The sequence below is a fragment of the Lutra lutra genome, chromosome 3, assembly GCF_902655055.1.
Source record: "Lutra lutra chromosome 3, mLutLut1.2, whole genome shotgun sequence".
Taxonomy (NCBI): Eukaryota; Metazoa; Chordata; class Mammalia; order Carnivora; family Mustelidae; genus Lutra; species Lutra lutra.
The window spans coordinates 82,570,302-82,590,743 of NC_062280.1; positions in this window are offsets into that span (position 1 = coordinate 82,570,302).

The following is a 20,442-nucleotide window of genomic DNA, read 5'->3' on the forward strand; positions in this document are numbered from 1 at the left end:
GACCCAATGGGCACCAAAACGACCCCTCAAGCAATAACCACTGCCTGAGGTCACCAGCAAGACACCACACGATGGACCCCAAGACAATGATTGACTGGAACTTTACTGACCTCCTGCAATTGACCACTGACCTTTGTTCTAGATTTTCCTTATATAAAAGCCCAGGAGTGTTTTCAACACCTTGAGACCATGCCAGTCCTCGGCCTTCCCATGTCGGCTACACTGAGATACATTCCTTTCCTGTGTCACCACCACTTGTCTCTCTGCATTTGGATCTGGGACTCTGTGAATAGTGTAATGTAGCAAGTCAAATACCAGACCTCCCCTGCCCCCCCCCCCCAGGGTTCTCTGCTGCTGCTCCTCTCACTGCCGTTCTGCTCTTGGCTTAGTGACATTTCTGAACTAATTTTGTCAAATTTGTATCTCTTGTTGTGTGTGGCCACAGAAGTGTCTGGTCTGTGAATGTAGCGGTCAACTGTTGACTCAGTGAGATTTCCTTAAACATCTGGAAACTGCCCTCCTTCAGAATAAAAACAAAAACAAAAACAAAAAAACCACCCAGTCCTTGCAGATGGGGAGGAGGGCTCTGGGTGTGTGGATGTCGGGATACACCTTCAGCACCAGCCAGACCTGTTAGCACTCTGCCTTAGCACTCTGCCTTGGCAAGCACTTCCTACTTGCCAAGTCTGACAATCACCAGAGGGCAGAGCCTGGGGCCTTCTCAGGTCGGCCCTGAGCAGGCACCCAGCCCATTCATGTGGTGTCCCAGGGGCTCAGGAATAGGCCAGAGCTTCCAGGCCCTTCTTCCCTAAAGCTCCTCATCACTCAACCTTTCTTCCAGTGATTCTGCTTGGTTTCAGTTTGCCCCAACTCTTATCCATTGCCCTAGGCAGCAGAGACTCACATATGCCTTTAAATGGTTTGGACATCGAGTGTCCTCCAGTAGCCACCTCACTACTAGGATAGTTGGTGGAAAGCAACAAGTCACAGAGGAATCCAAGGGTCTGGACTTGGGGTTTCCCGCTCCTGAGATGGGGACATCTGTGAGAGGAGCGGTGGCTAGCTGGTGGTGGGGGTGGGGGGTACATGTACCTGACATGGACAGGACAGATGAGCAGATGAGGCCGAGACCCCCAGAGTATGTTCCTGGCATCTGGACTGAACTGGTCTTCAAAGATGCAGATTGGTTGGGATCATCTTTACGCTGAGGAGGAAAATGAGAGGAACAGAGGAGACAGAGGAGGCTCATAACAGACACATAAAAAAAATTGTTCAACATCCCTCAACATGAGGGAAATACAAATCAAAACTATAATGAGATACCACCTTACACCAGTTAGAATGGCTACAATTAACAAGACAGGAAACAAGTGTTGACGAGGTTGTGGAGAAAAGGGAACTTTTTTACACTGTTGGTGGGAATGCAAGGTGGTGCAGCCACTCTGGAAAACAGTATGGAATGACAACAGCCCCTGACCCAAACGGTGGCACTGAACATGACTCTGGCCCTGCTGCAGACCCACACTCTGACCTCAATTTGCTCTCAAGCCTGGCCCTAACCCCAATCCAAGACCCTAACCCTAGCCCCCAACTCAAACAGTGTTCACAAGAATCAAAAGGTAGAAACTGCAAATATCCATCAGTGGTGAATGTATAAACAAAGTGTGGTGAAGGGTTTGACTATGGGTTCAGGTTCAGGTTTTAGTCAGAGTTCTAGATCAAGCTTTAAGGTTAGGGTCAGGGTGAGGATTTAGAGTGAGGGGCAAGGGAACAGTTAGAGTCTAGACCTTTGGGTTTATGATTTAGGGTTTAAGACTCAGGGCTTCTGGATTAAAGTTCAAGGTCAAATTTGGGGTTTGGGTTCATGCTGGGATTTGGGTTCAGGGCTCATGGCTCAGAGTTCTGGTTTAGGGTTTGGGTTGGTGGTTCAGGGCTCAGGTTCAGACTCTAGGCTTTTGGTTCAATTTCAAGTTTGGGATTCAGGGTTTCAGTTTGGGGTTTAAGGTCAGGTAAGGTTTCAGTGTTTAAGTTAGGGGTTAAGGTTAGGTTAGGGAATGACACATTTTCTTCAGTTGTCATCCTGGACACAAAATTTCTACCTGAACTTTCTAAATCTGAAACACATTTCATCTGGGTATCAGGAGCTGGTTTAGAATTTAAGATCTCAGTAACTCCCTACTGACAGCACTCTGATCCCAGGGATCCCAGTCACCCAAATTCACTTTGTCTTGGCTCAAACATACCCTTGGCAGAAAAGGGCAAGCTGCTGGTAAAGTTGGGATGATTATGCAATGGTAGAGAATTCAAATATTGTGGAACTGTTCATGGAAAATGAAACAGGTGATAAATAATTGGTCAACTCCTGATTCTTCCACAATAATAAAGACCAAGTTTCCAATAGAATCTGATAATGTTCCCTAGGAAGGCCTATGGTACTTGTTACCATACTGAAATAGGGCCCCCCTCTCCTGCTTTAAACTAAGAATCACAGCAGGATACTTCCCATGTTGTGTCAAAACAAAATTTTATTATTTGGCTTTTCCAGTGTACAATTTGTGGAAGCACTGACAACATTTTCCTTTATCAAATCCTCATCAACACATGGGTAAAATGCAGGCAATGTTGTAATGCACTGCTCATTGGAATACCAACTAGAAGGAAGGCTATTAGAAGCAGTAAAAAGATATAGAATATGAAACTCAGAAAAAGCACCCTTGATGGGCACTTAATAAGGTTCCCTAACCATAAGATCTAACATCTCATCCTATAGAATTCATAAAATCATAAAATTCATAAATTTAAAATCATAAAATCCATAAAAATCATCAATAACAATAGCCTGCCGACCACTGTAACCACCTCACCATTGACTTCTAGACTTGTAATACACACTCCAACCACTAGAGACACAATTCTCTCCACGAGAGCAGGACTTGCCCACTCCCAGTGGACCAATTCTTACAGTGAAGCCAAAAAAATCCCACTCCTTGGAAATCACAGACATTAGGACAAAGTCACAGAAACCATACCCAGAACTCAATAAAGGACAGACTTCTCATGAAGCAGATGCTGCAAATCAACCACTCCCACGAAGTAACTCTACAGTGGACTCCAAGTCTGCCCCCTTCCTGGGATTACATGGGGTACCACATTCTTCCAATACTCCATCCTCAGAACAAAACCGTGAACTGTCCTCATCAGTCCTGTGTATAGGCTCACAGTAAGCCCTGCAAAAGCTAGACATCTTCTTGAGAGAACTCAGCTTCTCACGCCTATCCTAGCAGATGGAGGGTGCTGCTCTCCCCGACTTCCATACCAACTAGAGAATACTTGGAACAAGTCTTGCCTTGCTCCATGCAAAGGGCACATTTTTCATCTACAAAATGATGGATGGTGTAACACCATGGATTCCCCACACCTTCTTGAGCCTAGATAAGTTGGAGATACAGCTTGGCCAGAGCTATTATCCCCAGCCCTCTACACACACACACACACTCACACACACGCACCCTTCCCTTGTGCACTCCAGACCAGTTTCCATCCACCCTGCTCATTCTCAGACATTATCTCTGTAGAGTAGTACCGATGTGCTGGAACTGAGGTACTAGGTGCTCAGCCAGCACCTTGGGCCCATTTACTATCAGAAATTAATATTTGTTTTATTACCAGATGCATCCCAGAAGATCTTGCCACCACAGCCATTAGAAAAATCATTACAACAGAGATCCTAACAACCTGTGCCAAGCTCCACAGCTCCACAACCTGGCTCCAGGGATTGGCTCATCCATAGGCATGTGACCTGGTCCCAGCCAAGGAGGTGGGAGGAACCTCGGGTCTGAGCCTGCAGAGCCAAGCATGGGGTGGACACCCAGGCCAGGGGTTTTCCCATCATGACTACGGAAGTGTCCTAGGCCAGGCTCATGCCGGTGTCACAGATAGCCCAGGAAGCCAGGTGCTCCACCACATTGCTAAGAGCTGAATCAGGCTCGACCTGAAGCCCACACGTGCTAGATCCTCCACTAACTCAGGAGAACCCTAAATGTGCTCATGGTCTTTGTCTGGACAAGATGACCATCTGTGTGGTAAATACCTGCAAGATATACCCGCCAGGAAATGGGGACTTACACAGCCAAATAATACCTACATGATTTTCAACCACAGACAAACATGTTGTGGGAAGCTCAAGGCCTACAGAGAAATGGGGGGGAATTCCTGAGGTCTTAATTGTTGGCCAATCTATCTTTTTTTTTTTTTCCATTTCAAGTGGAGGGGCCAGGGTCAGGCAGGATAGATCCCAGTGTCTTCCCAGTCTGCCACTGGAAAAGAAGAGCCCTCTCCCCGACCATCTATCATGTTGCTGATCTGGGGTGTGGGAAACTACTACCCATGGGCCAAACAGGACCTCCCCCCATATTCTCTCAATTTAGTGTAGCTGGAATATTAGTAAGGGACAGTCTGTAGCTGTTATCAAGCCACAGTGCAAGAGTGGAGTCATTGTCAGAGATATCACATGGACTACAACATCTCACAGAAAATCTTTACAGAAGACTTTACAGAAAAGTCTGTGCTGATCCCTAGTCTCATAGATCCTAGGATCATGTCCCTTCTTTGAGTAGAACATTAGCACTTCTGGGTCAAATTTAATTTCTTCAGAGGCAAGGACATCCATCCTTTTAACCACAACACCATCTCCATCCTCCTCCACCTTGAATGGCACATCTACATGTCTGCAGCCCAACAGGAATTCATTGTCCTTTTCATGGTACTGATGCTCATAAATGGAGGTGTAAGTGTGAACTTATGAGTGTGAGCACGTGTTTCCTCTTTGTTAGCCACAGTGTACAAGGATAATACAATACAGTAGCCTGCTTTCTGTCCCACAGGAACAGCCATGCAATGTGGTTCTATAATGATCTTGGAAGGAAGCCACCTTCATAGAACAAACTTCATCTGGGAGGACCCCCAAGTCCCTTGTCCTGGACACTAGGTTTCACTGAGGCTGGGGGCACACAGAGGGACAGAGACTCCCCATGCCCATCAGGGTTTTGAGGGATGCCTGCTGTTCCAGGACAAAAGATCCTGAAACCATTCATCTTCCTGTCATCTAGCCTGGCATCTGTGAGAGAGATCTACTCCAAGGAGAAAAGACAGACCAAGAGACAACAAATGACAGCCTTGTGTAACAAGTGTCATGAAAGGGGATACTCAGGAGGACTGGGGGTGTGCAGGGTTGGCCAGACCAGGGGACAGGGAGACCGGGAATGCTCCAGGAGGATGTCACAGTTGTGCCCTTGTGTGGCTATACATGTCAATGTGACTGGGCATTGGCCAGACCAGAAATGACAGGGTGGGCAAGGAGCAGTGTCCCTAAACTGTCTCTGCAAAGCAAAAGTTTGGTAATGAGATTTCTTTCAGTACGACATCATGTCACATGCCTCCATGAATCCCTGAAGCTGATTGTGTAGAACATGAAGTAAGTCGCTGGCCATGGCTTTCAAACCTGAGGTGCTGGGAGACAGAGCACACTTGATATTTCTTTTTGTTGCTTTCAGAGTATGACGACTTACCTGCCTTCATATCTGACCCAAGGACAAGGAACAAAGGCAACACATATCTACACTACAAAATGTCCACAGAAATCTGCAAACCCAAGTTCTCACAGGAGCTAAAGGTTCAGGACCCGGGTGACAGAAAGGGGAGGGCAATAGCAAGGAACTATGAGGAACACGTCATGTGCATGTGAGCTGACCCACTTCTCTATCTGTCGGAAGCAAGCCAAGCCTGACAGGAGGGAGTCCCACCTGCATCTGGTCTGTTTGTTGCCCTTGAGCAGAGCAGAGGATGTGCTGAGCTGGGTGTGGGTGTCAGGGGGAGATGGCCAGCTGGCCACAGATGCTACCTGCCAAGTACCTATAGGACCAACTCCTGGTCCTCAGCTAAGATGAAACAATAATTATGTTAATTACTTATTTCTTGGTGCAGGTAATGTGCTCAGTGCTTTAGTACCTATATCCTCTCCCAATTTGTGTTTTAAAAACACTTTAGGCAGGTAAGATTGACACACAAAAAAACCTGTCCATAGTTAATGTATGCAACTTGACCCTGGCCCAAACCCTAGTATCTAGTTAAGATATACTCGATTTAGAATTTTTCTCATAAATTAGAGGATAGTTTTTAGGAGCTAAGGAATTCAGGGACCAACCTTCTTCTGTCTTACTCTTCCTCCAGTCTGGTAAACTGGAACACATCCACATGCTATCTGGAGAGTAGCCACATGGGGGCAACAGTGAGTAAGCAGTGACCCAAATCGCACTGCAAAGCCAATTCCTCCTTCATCCTGTCAAACATTGTTCATTCAATGTTTACAGATCATGCTATAAAAAGTGTGACTTTGCTGAATTTTTAAAAAACAAAACTAATTCTTTCAACCTGTTAAGAATAGTAGATGTTTTCAAAAATCTTTGTGTTGGTGAGCAGATGAAGCCCAGGGGCCTAGGAAAAGGCTATTACTGTTGAATCTACTCAGGTCTACTTAGGAAACAAGGATGAATACTATTCCACCTCTTTTCAGGAAGAATTTGTGTCATCTAACAGCACTGAATCCACACAAAATAGTGCAGCTCAGAGGAAAACAAAAGGAGAGTCAACAGCCTCCAGAAGCAGAAAAAAAAGGCACACCCAGGAAAAAGGAAGGCATACCATGGAAGCTCTGTTCAGGCCAACTTGCAGTCCATAGATCCTCTGGAGCTGGAATGTCCCCAATGCCCCTGGGGGGTCGTGGGTCAGGCAGAGCACACAGCCTGATGCTGCACTGTTACAACCCGTGACAAGTCTCCTGGTCCCTTCCTTCACGAAACACCCCTTCCCTCCTGAGGACTCCAGCCTGCTTCTTGGAACTCCCATTCCCCCTTTCTGACCCCATTGTTCACTTTTCCCATCACTGTCATAATATAGATTATGTTTAACTACTTACTATTCTCTCATTTAAATGTCTTTTGTCATGTTTGCTGTGAAACTATACCTCGCATCATCTACCCTGATGTAGAATCACTTGTTGCATTGCATGACTTAACTGTAGACTCCAAGGCCCTCACAGTGTCATGGGGCTAGTGTCCTGGGCAAGGTCCTCACCAAGCCGGCTCAGCTGTTGCAGTGAAGGCCTGACTCAGGCACTGCTATTTTGTGCAAGTAAGGCAGGACAGCCACATCAGTTGGCCTGGGGGCACACCCTGAAGACACTTACTAGTCCAGTGTTGCCCTCGGGAATTTCCACGGAACAGCCACTGTGGCCAATGGGAGAACTCAATAGGAGTGGGAAGAATGGGAGTCAGAACTCCTGAGGTAGAATCCATCTTGGAGACTGCCCAGAACTTCCTAGGAGTTCATTTCATTATCTTGCATGAATCAATTAATCTAAAAACATTTCCTCATTTTAGAAATGATGAGCCTCAAGCTCCAATGAAGTGACTCTCCTAGGTTGTATTGGAAATCAGCAAAAGAGCCAGACTGAGATGGGAGGTGGCCTCCAGCATGATCCCCCAGAGTGGCTTAGCTAGAGCCACAATCACCCATTGACCTTTCCTGGACTCCCAGACTCTCATGGGACTCTTCATGGGGCATATTCTGGGAACCAAGGTCCTGTCAGTGCCACAGAAACCTCTGACACTAGTTATAATGAGACTCTGTGATATCAATGGAGTCCCAAGCCATAGGTCATCTCACAGTTTGTCAACAAAGATATGGCTGATGGGAAACACACATGTTGACAGATGGTAGAAAATGATGGAAAAAGCTAGGGAAAGAGGGCGTGCTCACGTCACATCTGGCCCCACATGACACAGTGGTATCCAGCAGAGCAATACCCCAACGTCCCCCACAAGTGTTTTCATAGAACTTACTCCTAAGCTTTGAAACTGAGATTCATGCATGTGTCATGAGCACTCTAGCTAGCTCAGGGAAGCATGACACAGGACATAATAAAGTCACAGCCTTGGCAGTTGAATACTCATGGAGCAATAGCTTTCTCCAAATATATTCTGATATGGTAAAAAAAATTCACTGATAAAGCATGGATTTTTTTATTAAAACAAAAGCCATCCTTGTTGAATTAATAAATATTTATGGAGTATCTACTTAGTGCAAATGTATATAGCTCTAGTTCCACCTGGGAGCTTGCAAAGAGCTGGGGTTATAATCAATAGATTAATGATTGGAAGGAATGCAGGGTAAGGGCTAAGAGAGCCATTGTATTCAGAGAGGCCCATTAAGGAAGCCCACTGAGAAGATGGTTTTAGCCAAGACCAGAAAGACAGGGCCAGTGAATTCATCTGGGAGAAGAGTCACAGAGAAATTCAATTTTTATTTATTTGACCATAAAACATAAATATTAAGAAATATTGCCTTAAGTGTTGCTTTGGAAAATTTGGTTCTTCTCTGTAACTATTTGTGTTGTATGTTAAACTTTACTCACTGTAAAATACTCTAAGAAAATGTTATTTAAGCATGTCTATCTTGTATTAAAGGCAAATAAATTAGCCCTAGCAAACCCCTGAACACTAACCCTAACCCATGACCCTAAATCCGGACCCTAAACCTGACCCCACCCCTGACCTTAGGTTGGGCTCAGGGTGGGGGGGTCTTTCCCAGAGGCCTGGCGCCACAGCCCCAGGGACTGGGGACATCCAAGCAATTCCAGAGGACTCTGCCTCCCCCCAGAAGGAAACCAGAGTGTTTGGAACTCTGGAAATGATTCAGAGCAGGAGAAATCTGTATGCCTATCTGAGGCCACCCCCACACTCAGTGGCCCAGTAGACACAAACCTGGGGCCTGATACTCACCCCGACCCATGCCCTCAACTTAGCCCTCTGGGAGTCTTGCCATACAGCTGGCAGATTGAACCTGCCATGATCCTAGGCCCAAATTCTAACTGTAGGTTGGCTTTTTAAAGGACCATGCCCAGAGGCCTGGCTCCAAATCCCCAGGGAATGGGGATACCTAAGCAAAGCAGAGGGCTCATCCCACAACAAAGTCAGAAATCATGCCTTTTGGAACTCCAGAAAGGATTTAGAGCAAGAGAAATCTGAATGACATCTTGAACCAATCCCTGCCTATTTATACTTTCATACCATACTGAACACAAAGCCTGAGCCTGATACTCTCCTTAACTCTAGCCCTCAATTCAGATGTCTCTTAAGGTCTCCGCACCTAAGCATCATGCCTTCCATGCTCCTGGGACTACCCCTATCCTAGCTTAAGACATAAGTAAAAATATGAACACATCTTTCTACCAAAGGACACAGAAGAGACTGACAGACACACGAAAACATGCTCCACATCCATAGCCATCAGGGAAATACAAATCAAAACCACAATGAGATACCACTTTACAACAGCTGGCATGGCTAAAATTATCAAGGCAGGAAACAACAAATGTTGGTGAGGATGTGGTGAGAGGGGAACACTCTTAGACTGCTGGTGGGTGGGAATGCAAGCTTGTATAGCTACTCTGCCAAATGTTATTAAGTTTCTTCAAGAACTTAAAAATAGAGCTACCCGAGGCACCTGGGTTATTCAGTGGGTTAAGCCTGTGCCTTCAGCTCAGGTCATGATCCTGGGGTCCTGGGATCAAGCCCTGCATTGGGCTTTCTGCTCAGTGGGGAGCCTGCTTCCTCCTCTCTGCCTGCTGCTCTGCCTGTTTGTGATCCCTGTGTCAAATAAATAAATCTAAAAAAAAAAAAAAAATAGAGCTACCCTACAACCTAGCAATTGCACTACTAGGTATTTATCCCAAAGATACAGATTGAGTGAAAAGTAGTAGCACCCCCCACCCATGTTCATTGCAGTATTATCCACTCCAGCCAAACTATGGAAAGAGCCCAGATGTCCATGGACAGATGAATGGATAAAGAAAATGTGGTTCATAACTACAATGGAATATTATTTAGCCATCAGAAAGGATGAAGACTTACCATCATATCCACCTGGATGGAACTGGAGGGAATTATGCTGAGCGAAATAAGTCTATAAGGGAAAGATAATTGGCATATGGGTTTACTCATAAGTGAAATAGGATAAACAACATAGAGGGTCAGAGGGAAAGGGAGGGAAAACAGAATGGGAAGTCATCAAAGAGGGAGAAAAAGCACAAGAGCTTCTTCATTACAGAAACAAACTGAAGGTTGCTGGAGGGGAGATGATTGGGCATGGGGTAACTGGCTGAAGGGCATTAAGGAGGGCACATGATGCAATGAGCACTGGGTGTTATACACACCTGATCTATTATTGAACACTACATCTGAAACTAATCCTGTACTATAAGTTGGCTCATTGAAATTCAGTTAAACAAAAAGAACTCAAGCAAACACTCTTTCAAATTTGTATGGAACCACCAAAGATATTGAACAGCCAACACAATGTTGAGAAAGAAAAACAAAGCTGGACAAGTCACAATTCCAGATTTCGAGTTATACTACAAAGCTGTAGTCATCCTAACAGTATGGCACTGGCACAAAAATATACACAGTGACCTAGGGAACAGGAGAGAAGCTCAGATATAAACCCACAATTGTGTGGCCCATTAGTCTTCCACAAAGCAGGCAAGAATATAAAAAAGGAAAAGTCTGTACAACAAATGGTGTTGGGAGAACTGGACAGCCACGCACACAAGAATGCAACTACTTTGCTTCCTTACACCATACAGATTCAAAAGCCCAAAACAATTTCAAGACCTCAATGAAAGACTTAAAACCATAAAAATCCTACAAGAGGGCATGGATAGTAACTTCTCGACATGGACCAAAGCAACATTTTTCTAAACTGTCTCCTGAGGCAAAGGAATTAAAGGCAAAAATAAACAACTGGGACTATATCAAAATAAAAAGTTGCCACACAGGGGCGCCTGGGTGGCTCAGTGGGTTAAGCCGCTGCCTTCGGCTCAGGTCATGATCTCAGAGTCCTGGGATCGAGCCCCGCATCAGGCTCTCTGCTCGGCAGGGAGCCTGCTTCCTCCTCTCTCTCTGCCTGCCTCTCTGCCTACTTGTGATCTCTCTGTCAAATAAATAAATAAAATCTTTAAAAAAAAAAGTTGCCACACAGCAGAAGAACTAGGAAGAAGTAATAATAATAAGACAACCTACTAAAAGGGAGAAAATATTTGCAAATATCCTATGCAGTAAAGGGATAGCATCCAAAATTTGTGGAGGGGATACAACTCAACACCCAAAAAACAAATAATCCAGTTAAAAAATAGTCCGAAGACATGAATAGATATTTCTCCAAAGAAGAAATACAGATGGCCAACGGTCCTATGAAAAGATGTTCACCATTACCCGACCTCAGGAAAATGCAAATCAAAAGTATAATGAGGGGCACCTGGGTGGCTCAGTGGGTTAAAACCTCTGCCTTCGGCTCAGATCATTATCTCAGGGTCCTGGGCTTGAGTCCCACATATGGCTCTCTGCTTAGTGGGGAGCTGCTTCCCCCCCACCCCTGCCTACCTCTCTGCCTACTTATGATCTCTGTCTGTCAAATAAATAAAATCTTTTTAAAAAAAGTATAATGAGATATTAGCACATACTATCAGAATGACTCCCATCAACAGCACAAGGAACAACAGGTGCTGGGAGGATGTGGAAAAAGAGGAACCCTCGTGCACTGTTGGTGGAAAAGCAACCTGCTGCAGCCACTCTGGAAAACAGTATGGAGGGTCCTCAAAACGTTAAAAATAGAGCTACCCTAGGATCCAGCAACCACACTAGTGGGTATTTACCTGAAGCATACAAAAACAATAACACAAAAGGATACATGCACCCCTATGTTTCTTGCAGCATTATATACAAGATCACAATAGGGAAGCAACCCAAGTGTCCACTGATAAAGTGCTAAATGAGATGAGAGATGTACACACACACACACACACACACACACACAGTGGAAACTTACTCAACCATAAAAAGAATGAAATCTTGCCATTTGCAGCCACACGGATGGATATCTAGAGAGGATTACCCTAAGTGAAATCAGTCAGTCAGAGAAAGACAATACCACATGATGTCACTCTTGTGTAGAATTGAAGAAACAAACATACATAAATAAAGGAGGAAAAAAGAAACAAACCAAAAAAAAAAAAAAAAGATTCTTAACAATAGAGAACAAACCAATGGTTACCAAAGGGGAGGCAAATGGAGGGATGAGTGAAACAGATGAAGGGGACTAAGAGTACACTTTCTTGAAGAGCATTGAGTGATATAGAGAATTACTGACTCACGCTATTGTACACATGAAACTAATATAACACTGTATGTTAACTCAACTAGAATTAAAATAAACAATAAAAAATTTTTCTTTCAGTAACCTATTTGAAAAAGCTTTGGTACACAATGTTCATATGCCCTACTTGGGAGTATTTCCTGGAAAATATTTATTCACTCTATGCGTGGAACTCAAATTTCACTGAGTTCTTATATTTGACCTGTTAATCCCAGCCCACAGGAGCCATGGTCCCTTTTCATCCTGGATCAGTACCTGTGCATTAAAGAGAATGTAAGTAGAGATAGATGCCATGTCATAATCCAGAAAGCTATTACTGTTTCTGTTTCAGTATGAGATGGTCACAGAGTGTGGGACAGGTTTCAGGGCAGGTTTGTTCTCTATCCTGGATCACTAATTCAGTGATCTTTCCCTGGACCATTTGGCTTATAGATTTCTGGTGGATGATAGCTTGCTTCCAAGCACATCCATAGAAACACGAAGGTGGGTGGGCTCAGAGCGAGATAGGAAGAGCGTTAAGTACAGACAGGGGTACGATCCCTCCCCTGATCCAGGAACTGCCATGGGTGTGGGTATGGGAGACAGAAGCAATGGGAAGCCACCAAGCCCACCAGCTGAATGTAGGAGACACAGGTCAAGGGATCTTGTGATGTGGGGTGTGGGGGCTGCTCTGAGCTACCTCTGGGAGGGAGAGGGGGGAAAGAATAAGAACGAAAAACTGCCTGCCCCTGGCCCATGCCTCCTGCCCACCGCTCCTGGCACACATCAGTCTACACTACTGACACAGCTTGGGCTCAGGATGGGCTGGCTTGGGTCCCTCAGCACTCAGTGGGGCAGCTGGCTCTAGGACTCAGCGACATGTTGAGGGAGATGGCAGGGAAGGCTGCCCCTCCAAGATCATCCCCTCTTTGAGCAGACAGCCCTGAAGGACTGCTGAAAACCCACTGAGAAGTTTGAAAGACATGCCATGGATGAACTAAGGCATGGAGATACAGAAACCAATATTAGTTTTTAAGGTCAGAGCTGTCACCTGAGGAAGTGGGGACAGCTTCCCTGAAGAGGACTGAGGGGAGGACAGACAAAGCTGAAAAAGAAGACATGGGTCTCCTGATTGGGGACCTGTAGCCTCCTTCCAGGACAGGGCATCATCCTTATGTCACAGGGGATTGAAGGAAGTGTTCCATCAGGGGATCGAAAGAGCTACCTCTTGAGAAGGCTACTTTGGCATTGGCTTGCACAAGGCAGAGGATGAGGGCCAGATGGAGAGAGGGAAATACCCCAGGGGGACATGGGGCAAGAGCATAGGCTCATGATCATGAAGATGATGAAAAGTAGGAGGTGGCAGCATGGAAGACTCTGACATGAAAGTGCCATGGGCACAGTGCCCACAGCTACAGTGACTGGGCACCTTCTGTGCAAGGCATGGTTCAATTCAGTGGACTCCAGTTTACTGTTGACCACAACCCTAGGAAGTATGCACCACCACCCTCCTCCTCTCCATATGCTTCTGGAATCACAGTCACCAGGTCCCAATTGGTTTTCATGGAAACCAAGCACTGGCTCCCACCACACACTGCCCCTCTGGTGGTGGTCTAGTGTGACCCTCATGCCTGGCCAGAGACTGTTGTCTACCTATCTCCACACAGCTCAACAAACAGGAGTGTGTCCCTGAATTCTAGAGTTTCTGATGAGACAGATACAAAGGCCCCACTACATCATCCACCACAAAAATGCACTGGGTTACTTGGGACCTCAACTATTGTCATGAAACTCACCATGACCTATTTCTGTTACTTCCTACAGAAAGTCAGGTTCTGATTCCCCAACTTACCATACATCCTGATTGCTGACTTGGGGCCATGCCATGAACCCACATGGCATCCTTCTGTTAGAGAAGGCCACCCTGCACCTCCTGGAAAATGTTTCTAAGGAAATACATTGTCCATCAGAGCTACAGTGTGAACAGTGGTACACAGCCTGCATGGTAGTAATCAGTTATTTACAAGGGTTGTGCACTTCCCCCTCAGTCTCACAAAAGCTTCCTCTGTCCCCATAGAAGTCATGATGTGCCCTCAGAAAATACCCCAGGAAAATACCCTTTAAACTGAAGCTCCTTTCATGCTCTGGTTCAAATCTTGTCCAACTACCATAGTATGAAAATAGAAATCAGTCACAAGCAGAAAATGGCACAGTCATAAATATGTGGAAATTTACCAACATGCTAGTAAACAACAAACAGTCAAATAAGAAATCAAATAGTAAACAACAAATAGTCAAATAAGAAATCAAAAGAAAATTTAAACATACCTTGAGACAAATGGAAAAGAGAACCCATGAAAAGTTATGGGATACAGCAAAAGTAGCTCTAAGGGGGAAGTTCATAGAAATTCAGGTCCTCATCAATCCATCTGAAAGCTCTCCAGTAACCAACCTAATATACACGGGAAAGAAGTGGAAAACAAACAAACAAACAAATAAGCAAAGCGCCAAATGAGTAGATAGAAAGAAAGAAATAACAAAAAGGAAAGTTGAGGGGCTCCTGGGTGGCTCAGTGGATTAAGGCCTCTGCCTTTGGCTCAGATCATGATCCCAGGGTTCTGGGATCCAGTCCCACATCAGGCTCTCTGCTCAGCAGGGAGCCTGCTTCCCTTCTTCTCTCCCTGCCTGCTTCTCTGCCTACTTGTGATCTTTGTTTGTCAAATAAATAAATAAAATCTTTTAAAAAAGGAAAGTTGAAATAAATCCAATAGGAGACTAAAAAGACAAACGATCAATGAAAATATGAGCTGCTGTTTTTGGAAAGATAAAACAGACAAACTTTTAGCTAGACTCACCAAGAACAAGAGAGGACTCAAATATAATCAGGAAAGAAAGATAACTGTCTCACATCAAAATCCTAGAGGAGAACACAGACAACAACATCTTCAACCTTGGGCACTGCATCTTCTTGCAAGACATGTCTCTAAAGGCCAGGGAAACAAACACAAAAATGAACTATTGGAACTTCATCAAGGTAAAAAGCTTCTGCACAGCCAAGGGAAGAGTTAACAAAACGAAAAGGCAACCTACAGAATAGGAGAAGATATTTGCAAATGGCATGACAGATAAAAGTCGGGTATCCAAGATCTACAAAGAACTGCTCAAACTCAACACCCAAGAAACAATGAAAACATTTAAGAAATGAGGAAAAGACAGGAAAAGACACTTCTCCAAAGAAGACACACAAATAGCCCATAGTCCATGAAAAAGTGCTCTTCATCAATTGTCATCAGGGAATTCAAAACCACAATGAGATACCACCTTCCAGCAGTTAGGATGGCTAAAATTAACAGGACAGGAAACAACAACTGTTGACGAAGAGATGGAGAAAGGGGAACCTTCTTACACAGTTGGTGGGAATGCAAACTGGTGCAGTCACTCTGGAAAACAGCATGGAGATTCCTCAAAAAGTTAAAAGCAGAGCTGCCCTATGACCCAGCAACTGCACTCCTAGGTATTTACACCAAGGATACAGATGCAGTGAAAAGAAGGGGCACACGCTCCCCAATGTTCATAGCGGCAATGTCCACAAGAGCTAAACTGTGGAAGGAGTTCAGATGTCTTTCAACAGAGGAATGGATAAAGAAGATGTGGTACATACATATCATAGAATAGTATTTAGCCACCGGAAGGGATGAATGCTGACCATTTGGATCGACTTGGATGGAACTGGAAGGAGTAACGCTAAATGAATTCAGTCAAGCAGAGAACAACAATAATGATATGCTGTCACTCATATGTGGAACACAAGGAATAGTGTAGAGGATCACAGGGGAAGGGAGGGAAAACTGAATGGGAAGAAATCAGAAAGGGAGACAAACAATGAGAGACTCTTAATCATATGAAACAAACTGCAGAAGAGGTAGGTTGGGGGTTGAGGTATTTGGGTGATGGGTATTAAGAAGGGGACATGTGGTGAATGAGCCCTGGATGTTATATGCAATTAATGAATCATTGACCATTACATCAAAAACGATATTTTGACTAACCGAATTTAAATGAAAAATTTGAAAAACTTAAAAAAAGAAACACGAGGGGCGCCTGGGTGGCTCAGTGGGTTAAGCCGCTGCCTTCGGCTCGGGTCATGATCTCAGAGTCCTGGGATCGAGCCCCGCATCGGGCTCTCTGCTCGGCAGGGAGCCTGCTTCCTCCTCTCTCTCTGCCTGCCTCTCTGCCTGCTTGTGATCTCTCTGTCAAATAAATAAATAAAATCTTTAAAAAAAAAAAAAAAAGAAACACGAGCTATTACAATGAATATCACAAAAATACAAAGGATCGTTAGAGAGTATAATCAACAAGTAGAGGTCAACACCTTGGACAACTTAGAAGAAATGGATATGTTCCTAACAACAACCTAGAATGAACCTTGAAGGGAAAAAGAAATCTGAACAGACTGATCACTAGTAAAAAAGATTAATTTGATAATCAAATCCTCCCAAGAAACAAATGCCCAAGACCAGACAGTTTCACTGACGAGTTCAACCAGAGGTAGAAGAAGAATTAATACCAACGCTTCATAAACTGTTTTTTTAAAAAAGGTGAGAAGGGCATATGTCCAAACTCATTTTATGAAGGCAGCATTATTCTGCTACCAAAACAAGACAAGGAAGAAAAGGAAAGGCCAATATCCCTCATGAACAGAGATGCAAAAATCCTCAACAAATTATTGGCAACATTTATTCAACAATACATCAGGAGAATCACACAACATGACCCAGTGGGATTTATTCCAGGGATGCAAGGATGATTCCACATCTGCACATTCACCAATAGCATACACCACCTTGACAAAATAAAAGACAAAAACCCTAGGATTGTTACAATAAATGCATAAAGTACACTTGATAAGATTCAATACATGTATGGTAAGAACTCTAAACCATCTGGGTACTGAGGGAACATACCTCCACTAAACAAAGGCTCTATATGAAAAGCGCACAGTTGACATTACACTTGAGGATGAAATGCTGAAAACTTTTCCGCTACCAGCAAGAACAAGATAAAGATGCCCAGTCTTACCACTTTCATTCATCATTGTATTGAAAGCCCTCCCCACACCATTTATACAAAAAAAAAAAAAAAAAAGATATGAAATCTAAATAGGAAAAGAAAATGGTCACTATTTGCAGATGACATGATACTATATATAGAAATCTCTAAGGAGTCCACACAAAAAAATTAAATTGTTTTATTAACAAATAAATGAATTTGGACAAATTATAATAAATAAATTCAATAAAGCTGCAGGATACAAAGTCAATATACAGAGACATGTTGCATTTCTTTTTTTCTTTAAAGAATGTATTTATTTGACACACAGAGACTCAGACAGAGATAGAGAGAAAAAGCATATGGAGGGGGAGCAGCAGAGAGTCAGGGAAAAGAAGATTTCCTGCTGAGCAGGGAGACCAATGGCAGACTCATTCCCAGAATCCCAGGATCATGACCTGACCTGAAGGCAGACAATCGACTGAGCCACCCAAGTGCCCCAACTTGTATTTGTATATACTGATGACCAATGTTCACAAAGAGAAATTAAGAAAGCAATGCCATTACAATTGCTTCAAGAAAACAAAATCTAGGAATAAAAGTAACCAAGGAAGAGAAAGACCTGGTATACTGCACACATGGTGGAAGAGGAAGGAAAAGATGTGTGTGTTGGTGGGTGATGTATGGGCCAAAGATTTGGAAGATGAGGCAAATAAATGGAAGTATACACCATGCTCATGAACTGGAAGAGTTAATAATGTTAACATGTCCACCACACCCAAAGAAATCTGGAGAAAGAAGAAGGAGAGAGAGTCCAAGATGGCAGAGGAGCAGGACGCCTTCATTTCATCTGGCACAAGGAATTTAGCTAGATAGCTACCAAACCATTCTGAACACCTGCAAATTCAAGCACAGACCCGAGAAAAGAATAGCAGCAACTCCACAAACAGAAATGCAACCACTTTCCACAAGGTAGGGGTTACAGAAAAGTGAGTCTAAGCTGATAGGTGGGAAGATAAACCTTGGGGAGAGGAAACCTCTGTCAGCCAGCTACTGCCAAGTGCTAGAAGCAGCAGAGCACAAAATCGGAACTTTTAGAAGTCTTCTCTGGTGAGGGATGTCACTCTGGCAGCTGGGCAGGGGGTGGAATCCTCAATGGGGCAGTGTGGTCTCAGGATCCTTGGGGTCCCAGGAAGACCAGGGGCACTTGAGGGCAGCAGAGCTCCCAGGTATTGGAGCAGGGAAGCCAGCTGCCAAGACTGAGCCTAGAAGTGAGCTCTAAGCTGGAAGTTGCCATAAACTGTGATCCACAGCACAGTCTGGCCACTGTTCTTTGAGAAGGGGTCCAAGAAGCAGCACAACTGGGGAGAGCCCCCATCCTCCCCCAGGAGTGGTGCCTGAGTATGCTGCAGGAGTCTGCTGGGTTTGCAGACTCCAAATAGGGTTGGGTGCCAGAGACAGAAATACTTGGTCACAGGTCCAGTGAGCACAGAGTGCAGACAGAGACTGGGGAGACATGAAGGATTGACTGCTTTTCAGTGAGGGCACACTGAGGAGTGGGGCCCCAAGTTCTCAACTCTGGGGCCAGAGATAGGGAGGCTGCCATGTTCATTCTCATCCCAAAAGCCTGGGATCATTCCCTGCATATTCAGACCATAGTGTTTTGAAAATGAAACTCAGTCACAAGAGGAAAGGTGGAAAGAACTCAAATAAATGGAGCCTAGAGAACATCCCACTAAAGAATGTATGGATCAACCAGTCAATTCAAGGTGAATATTGAAAATTCATGGAAACACACGAGAGTGAAAACACAACCGTTCAATACCTTTGGGATGCAGCAAAGGCAGTCCTAAGAGGGAAGTATATAGCACTCCAAGCCTTTCTTAAGAACCAAGAAAGATGTCAAATACACAACTTAACCCTACACCTAAAGGAGCTGGAGAAAGAAAAGCATAGTAAGCCTAAAACCAGAAGGAGAAGAGAAATAATAAAGATTAGAGCAGAAATCAATGAAGCAGAAACCAAAAGAATAGTAGAACAAATCAATGAAACTAGGAGCTGCTTCTTTGAAAGAATTAATTAGATTGATACACCCCTGGCCAGATTTCTCAAAAAGAAAACAGAAAGGACCCAAATCAATAAAATCATGAATCAAGAAGGAGAGATCACACCCAACACCAAAGAAATACAAACAATTATAAGAACATAGGATGGCAACTCTATGTCCACAAATCAGGCAGTCTCAAAGAAAATGGATGCATTTCCAGAAACATAGGAATGACCAAAACTGAACCAGGAAGAAAAGGGAACCTGAAGAGACTCATAATCAGCAACAAAGTTGAAGCAGGCATCAAAAATCCTCCAGGAAACAAGAGCCCAGTGCCAGATGGCTTCCCAGGGGAATTCTACCAAATATTTAAAGAAGACTTAATACCTCTTCTTCTGAAACTTTTCCAAAAAATAGAACTGGAAGGAAAATTTCCAAACCCTTTTGATAAGACCAGCATTACCTTGATCCCAAAACCAGACAAAGACCCCACCCAAAAGGAGAATTACAGGCCACTATCCCTGATAAATATGGATGCAAAAATTCTCACCAACATACTAGCCAATAAGATCCAGCAGCCCTTTAAAACGATAATTCACCACAAACAATTTGAATTTACTTCTGGGCTGCAAGGGTGATTTGACAACCACTAATCAATCAATGGAATCCACCACCTTAGTAGAAGAAAGAACAAGAACCATAGAATCTTCTCAATAGATGAAGAAAAAGCGTTTTGACAAATTAATGTATCCCTTCTTGATCAAAACTCTTCACCGTGGAGGGAATCCCTTCACATCATAAAGGCCATCTATGGGAAAGCCACAGAGAATATCATTCCCAGTGGGGAAAAACTGAGAGTTTTCCCCTTCAGGTCAGGAAAATGACAGGGATGCCCATTCTCATCACTACTGTTCCACATAGTACTAGAATCCCTAGCCTCAGGCATCAGACAATAAAAAGAAATAAAAGGCATCTGAATTGGCAAAGAACAAGCCAAACTCTCACCCTTTGCAGACAGTAGGACACTATCTGTGGAAAACCCAAAAGACTCCACCCCAGAATTGCTAGAATTCATCCGGGAATTCCATAAAGTGGCAGGA